General features: G+C 44.9%; 1 protein-coding gene across 1 annotated transcript in view; it reads right to left on the minus strand.

The window, feature by feature from the left end:
* zfhx4 (zinc finger homeobox 4) overlaps nucleotides 1-7,331 on the minus strand; it is a 79,216-nt gene extending 71,885 nt beyond the window's left edge. The window contains exon 1 of the mRNA XM_068343760.1: nucleotides 6,953-7,331. The gene's annotated coding sequence lies outside the window, so the exon portion shown is untranslated. The remainder of the gene's footprint in view (nucleotides 1-6,952) is intronic.
* Between the last annotated feature and the right edge of the window lie 215 nt (nucleotides 7,332-7,546).

A 7,546-nucleotide genomic window follows, 5' to 3' on the forward strand; every position in this document is an offset into this window, starting at 1 on the left:
TAGTAACTATATTAGTATCCTTTTACCCCGCAAGAGACAGTACTTTACTGCTTGTAAAGAGATAGAGACGGCAGAGCTCTGAGAGACGGGGAGGAGAAATACAGTCTGTCTGTGACAACTCCGACTAGCTTCGCTAGAAAACGACACAAATCACTCCTCAACCATCTCGGCCTGAGCTATAACAGGTAGCACAGCTCAAACGATTACCGATCTGCAACACGCACTACAAGGACCACTCTGAATAACACTCCACACACATACGACGAACGAACACCGCAGCGCACTTGATCCTTACAGGTGGTGCAGGTCACAGCGAGAACACTATCTGCACCTTTCCCATCCGCTAAGCACTCACTTCCTTTCATGCCAAAGTCTGTCAAGTTGTTGAGAGGGGAAGAGGCAAGAAAAGAGGAGATATAAGCATGGAAAAGAGGCAGAGAAAGAGAGAGGGAGTCTTTGTCCTCCTTTGCTCAGCTCCAGCACGTTTCCTCCTCGGGTCTGGCCTGCATTAGCATATGAAAGGCAGGGGAAGGCATGCAAAAGGTCAAAGAAAGAGGATCCTGTCCTATGAGGGACAACAAAAACAGGCCACACCGGCCTTTGTGGCGTTCATGTTCTCCACTACCCAACCCTCACACCCCTCCCTCAATCCTGGATCATTTCCATACGCCAGATGCAATAGCAATGATGACGGTTGATCATAAATTACTCACAAAGTCGAGTCGGGTCATGTGGAAGTCATGGTGGCAAATTTAAGCTGCGTCACCACCCTTGTCCCCCCCCCCCTCCCTCTGCTATCAGCAGAGCTCACACACACAGACAGGCATTCACATAAAACACACCTACCAAGCAACTCTACAGTTCCAACTACCTAGACGATGTCCGACCAAATCCTGAGAAAATGTCTCAATAAAGGAAAATGTAAGAACAGTGTAGTTTGATTTGATCCACCAAAGCCACTCCCTTCCTTCCATGTAAATGCTACCTGAGCCACATCCATCCATGACATAATTGCACACTCCAGTGCTTTAAGGATGTAGTTTAGTATATACATGGAGGCTTAGGATGCATGGAGTTAACCAGACCCCACAGGTACTTTATTATCATACATATTGCCTCACATCAAAGCTTCGATTTTCTGACATCATAAAAAATTTTTTTTAAAAAGACAGCCAAAAACAACACGCTCATGATTCCGGAGTCCTCTCCAGCAATCACAGTCCTCTACCGGACACAGACAGAGGGACCGGAGGGGAGCGAGGGACAAGAGGGAGGGAGAGAGAGAAGAGGGGTAGAGCATTTCATCTCTCTTTCATCTCTGTCACCCAGTCAAGCGTTCAATGCCCCATTCAGCGCCTGCCCAGCATTATGCAAAATAATGCTAATCCCCTTTCCCGTGCTTTCACACTTGTATAAACCGCCGTTCCTGCCTCTGAAAAGCAATTATATCAGTTTACGTTCCTGTCAAAAAACAGGATTAGCATGCAAGTACTAGTAGCACCAACTAGGCCCAATCTCTATCCACCTTTGGCTAGAGGGAAGTACACAAAATTAAATGTTTGTCCACCCTCGTTCTTAAAAAAGAAAGTCCTTCTGCGCGGTAGGGGGGCAGCTATGAAGGCGTGTTGTAAATAGATATTTAGAAAAATGTAATTACAGTTGGGAGGAAACTTTCAAAGACAGAACTCCTTATTCCTGTCATACAGACCCGCGCTTTTATTTGCCAGAAATTCAGTGTCGTAAAATAATGAATAACAAATTCAGCTATGTCACTACACAAGTCCACATGAGTCTGGCAGTCCCTGACACAGCAGTGTGTTGTTACACATGTAACGCACACCGATTGACACACAAGTCACAAACCAGAACTGTTGTCGTCCACTCCGCCACACTTTCACCACATGCGCACAACCTTGCCAGCGCATGAGTGCACATGCAAAAAGCACACACAGAGCAGACGAGGAAAAAAAGGGCAGAGGAGTTTTGAATATGCAAATGCTCGCACAAGCGGAACATGTGTAAATAGGAGTCATTGTGCACCAGTTTAATCTGGACAGTCTGGCCTCTCTTTCTGCCCATCTCATGTTTAGGGGGAGAAGAATGTACACCCATCCCAAGTGACGACAGATCAGGGGACATTAGTCAGCACAATTAGCCAGGTCGTCATGGCGACTAATGAAATTTGGCAAAGCGGCCAGCCAGAGACTTAAATGAGCTAGGTGGTTGTGTGCAAGTATGGGGGCTGGCTGGCTTCTGGCTGGTTGCCTTACACACACCCATTATTCTTTTTTCTGCCATGGTGGTACAATGGACTCACTTGTATCTCCGCCGATACCCACTGGCAGTACAAGCACTCCGCCTGACAATTTGCATATGTTAATATAATTAAGTGCTAATTACACTAAAACTCGCATATTCACAAGCACCATCCCCGGGAGCCACAAGGAGCTTGATCTTGTTCCAAGTCTTTAACCCTCCTCTGCCTCTCACTCGTTCTGTGTGTGTGTGTGTGTGTGTGTGTGCGTGATACAGAGAAAGTGTGTGTTAGCAGTGGTGCCCCAGGGCTGATAAAGAAAGCCCCCCCACCCCATTCCATTTGAGACATAATGCAAAGCTGATGTGGACTTCTTAGCTTTTCCTCCTGATATTCTGACACTAGTGCTGCAGGCTGTCAACCCTCACACACACACACACACACACACACACACACACACACACACACACACACACACACACACACACACACACACACACACACACACACACACACACACACACACACACACACACACACACACACACACACACACACACACAGGAGAATATTACACCTTGATCAAGATGGAATACTTTTTGTATCAAAAAATGACATGCTTTGAACGTTCTACAATAAATGTGGCATAAAGCACGATCTATGGCAAACTAAAGGGAGAAGTGTGAAAGAGAGAATGTGAAAAGAAAACTTGGCCCATCAGAGTCAAATATGAGAGCTTGGGTGTGTATATCTTTGGGCTGGGATTGGAGCTGCACCGCTCTCACTCGGAAACCTTAAAATGAAGAATTTTTCACTTTGTAAATCCTCCCACCCGTCATTTGCGCGCGGAAAATGCTGGATACATCCAGCAATGAATCTCCTCAAAGCTGATGACCAGAATGATAGCAGTTATTTGAGCCATAGATAAGAGACAAAAAATCTACATGATTCCCCCCAGTGAGTATGCGTGTATGGATGTGAGAGTGTGTGTAGGCCTGCCGTTTTGATAATGGAGGACAGGCGGTTGTGCTTTTCACATCGTAATGGCCGTGAATCAGGGAGGAAGCCAAGCGGTCGTGCTACAATTAGAGCTCTTTTGTGCTTCTTCCTCTGTCTTTTTCTCCCTCTCTTTTCGTGTTTTCACTCGCTGACAATCTCCCTATCAAGGGTATGTTAAAACAGTCTACTCTGCTCTGCTGCAAAGGCTGAATGGGGCGAGTTGGTGAGGGGGGGCGGGTGTTGAGTGGGGGAAAATTCACACTGTGCTGCTGCTGGACATACACGTACACACACACACACACCAGATGGTACAGGAAGGAGGATTAAATAAACACACATGCACAGAGACACACCTATTGGCAGACAGACGCCTCTGTGTGCGCTGTCCCTTAATGAATGTCTACGGGGAGTCAAAGGGTCCAAGCTCATTTAGCTGACTCTCAATGAGCTGCATCATTATGACTATGGTAATACGCTCCTCCCTTCTCCAATAATCATACACAGGTCATTGTGTCAGAGTGATTCATTTCTATCACACACATACGCCAGATGTTATTACGCAGGAGAGTAAATCTCACCAATGGAAGTCGATGCGCTTCAATGCAAAAAAGGCAAAACGTGAACAAGAATGAGAAAGAAAAGAGGTAGAAAATACATTGTTATAGCGGTCCAGTGTGAAGTAAGCTATACTGTTCGCTCAAGCATGACGGCTGGTAATGCAATTTTGTAGCTGTGTGTGTGTATGAGTGTGTGTGTGTGTGAGTGTGTGTGTGTGTGTGTGTGTGTGTGTGTGTGTGTGTGTGTGTGTGTGTCTTTGAGGGGGGGAGCTCCTGTTCACTAATACCTGCTACTCGGATTACCACAGCGTCTTAAGTATTCAACCGGACTCATATTTTCCTTTTCTGCCTTTTTAGCCAAATTGGCTGTCTTTCCAGCGTAAAGCGGCGATATAGCCCTCCTTACTAAGGGCCTATGGGGGATCCACGAAGAAGAACATTAACATGCAGCGATAGCCTTGTTGCAAAGCTCCTTTTCTATTTCTTTCTCTCTCCCTCTCTCTTTCTGCAGCAAAGGCTTCTAAATCATCCAGCCTCCTCTATTAGACGGGAGACTTATTGAGGTAGAAACCATAAAAAATGAAGAAGGGAAATTTAATCCCTGAAATATTGATTTGCACATTAATATCAGATAGGCAGAGGGCAATCTAGCTGGGTGGAAATGACACATTGTCGACCCCTAGGAGAGGCCCGAGCCAATCTTCTTGCTGCATGTGTCTTGGGCCCAGGAGTTATAGGACAGACTCGTCCCCTGTCTCCCTCTCCCATCCTCTCCTCCTCCCAGTACCTACACAAACCCCCCTCTTTGCCCCTCAACCTCCCCCCAATCCGCACGCTTAATGAAGGCTGCGATGCTGAAAATGCATTAGCTTTTAATAATCAAGAAGCATTTTCAAGCCAACAGCTATTGTCCTCTCAGGGCTGTCTGCCCATCTCGCACATTATATGTCTTTTTTTTTTGTATCCCTACCCTGTACCGCTACGGGTGAAACGAACATTACAAGCTGCTTAACTAACATGTAGAATATACACACCCAGCCTTTGATAGCACTGAGACAGTCCGTGCAGAAAAACAAAAACAAGGAGCATGGATTTCTTCAAACACGAAGCTCAAAAATTCTCTCATTTGCAAGACAAGAAAAATAACAGTGATTCTGTAATTATAGTGAGACAATGCCATCATTAACTGATGAAATTCACTGCAATTAGACAGAATCATCTCGTCGTGCAATTTTACTTATTATGTTTTTATTGGGCCTGTATTTGTGTAATAAAATGTTAAATTTTATGCAGATGAAATAAAATTTTATGAATAGACGGATAATCCACCCGTTCGAAAAACAGCAGTGTTCATAATTTATCAATCAGAAAAATTGATATGATTTAAGTTAACATTTTATTTACAGAAAATGTAACTCTTTGCATTCAATAATAATAAAATTAATAATATTAATAATGTCTGATTATTATTGATATTATAACAGTGACTAGGGTTCTTATTTGTTGTTTGAGATGCTACCAAAAAAACCTTATAATTTTAATAAAAATGCTCTCTTCTCTATAAATACGTACTCGATAATCCAAATGTTAAAGCACAACACATTTGGGGGAGGGAGAACGCAATAAAATTTGTTTAATATACTGGATAAATACGTTATGGGATGCATCTGAAAAAGCCAGAAGAGCCGTGTATAAATATAGTCTTGTAAAAAGGTCGCCTACCCTATGCAGCGTTGGAGCGTATACAGCCTCTCCACGCACATACACACACTGTTCCAGACCCGGGTTGTAGACTGACTGGCCCCTTGGCCCTGATGTTTTGGTTTTGTTTTTTTTTTCTCTCTCCCCCGTGCGATCGATGTCCCCCCTGTCACTGTCGCGTCCCAATCCGAGCCAAGCAAATCTACCTACCACAAAAACAGCCATCAGTGCGCAAAAACACCTGACAAGCCCTTACCTCTGCGCTCTGTCTGCTCGAAATTGACACACAACAAAAACAACAATAATCGGCAACTTAACGAAGATGCTCCAAAACCCGCATCTCTGGCAATTAAGAAAATTTACAGAGGAAAATTATGAACCACCGACGAAGATGTAGACGGAAGGTAGAGATGGAAGTCAGAAACTGTGGATGGATGTCGAAAATTTATTTTATTATTATTAATATATAGCAATTGAGTGTGAAATCTGGATATTTCTCGATGTGAAAAATGCCGGTGCTAAAGAATAACAGGGGACCCCCGTTGACCGACTCTGAAGGGGTTTGCCGCGGTCTCAGCAGCCCAACGATCGCTCTCCCTCCTGGGCGACACAGCCACCCACGCCTCGCTAAAGTCAGACTACTTTTAAAGCGCAGCACTAGAAGACGGATTTACGATCGGGAGAAAATAAAAGCAGTTTTCTTTTGAAAGGGCCACTGTAACAATCGGGTACCGTGTCATTTGGACTATTCTAAAGATATCCACTTATGCACGAAGAAAGAAGATCGTATCGAGAGACTGGTCGTGTCACTCCGGCCGTGAATGCCCAGGTGCACGCAACTCTACGGGGTTGGGAAACTGGTGTCAGCGCTGAGATGGGTCCGAATAATGTCTCCAAATGAAACATCGGATGGTTGGTTTCGGATAAAAAGGGACGGACAGTATCAGAAAACATCAAGCCGGACCCGTCGAGAGAGAACCCAGCTCAAAGCGGACATGTCCGAGGGATCGGACTTCTGGAAAAGGCAAATCTGCGCTGCAAAGCCACAAAAGGGACGAAACGCTCTTCTCGTACTATCAAATGAGGAATATTCAGTGTATCTGTCCATTACACATTCCCCGTAGCGAAGGTATAAACTTTCCAAAAGGCAGGTCTGGACGTGATATCCTACTGTAACACCGTGGACACATGCGTAAGAACGCCTCCGACCCTGTCAGTCGCGTTTTTTATTGAAGCCAAAGCGCCGGAGTTAACATCACGATATCCGCCTTTATTCTGGACTAAAACCACACAGCACCTGTTATCCACACAGCCCCGATGTCAGATATCCACCAGCGATATAGACAATCGATACCCGACCCCTAAATTTAACACACACCTCAAACTACTCAATAAAAGTTAAAGGGAGAGGTGGAAAGGGAAAAAAAAAAAAAAAACTTACTTTCTTCCCCCTCCAAAGCCGTCACCTCCACTTCTCTCTCTGTTCTTGTGTTTAGAAAACAGTCACATCCAGCGGCTCGCGTAATTGGGACAATCAAAACGTGGAAAATAGGGAAAATTACAATAATCCTCCAACTTTATATCGGGAAAAGGGGGTAAAACCACAAATGTCAAGCCTTTAGAGAGCTATCCCTTGTTTTGGTTCCGGTGGCGGTGAAACGACGTGTCGACGGGCTGCCTCGCAGTTTCTCTTGTGGACGGGGGTCGGGAAACGGAGGAAAGGAAATGAAAATCCGATATGTCTTTATTCTGCTAATTATTATCGTTTTAGCCCTGTTTAAAAAAATGGCTGATTAAGTTGAGTGCGCATGTCTTTGTGTGTCTATTTCCCGATATGCACTCTGGGAATGGGTAGAGAGACAGAGAGAGAGAGAGAGAGGGCAAATGAGAGAGAGAGAGAGAGAGGGAGAGAGAGAGAGAGAGGGAGAGAGAGAGAGAGAGAGAGAGAGAGAGGAGGGAGGGAGCAAAAGAGAGACGGAGAGGGAGGGAGAGAGGAGAGAAGTGTAATTAGTGAGTTGATCAACAGTCTCCACAT

This window comes from Antennarius striatus, chromosome 20, assembly GCF_040054535.1.
Source record: "Antennarius striatus isolate MH-2024 chromosome 20, ASM4005453v1, whole genome shotgun sequence".
In the NCBI taxonomy this organism is placed as follows: domain Eukaryota; kingdom Metazoa; phylum Chordata; class Actinopteri; order Lophiiformes; family Antennariidae; genus Antennarius; species Antennarius striatus.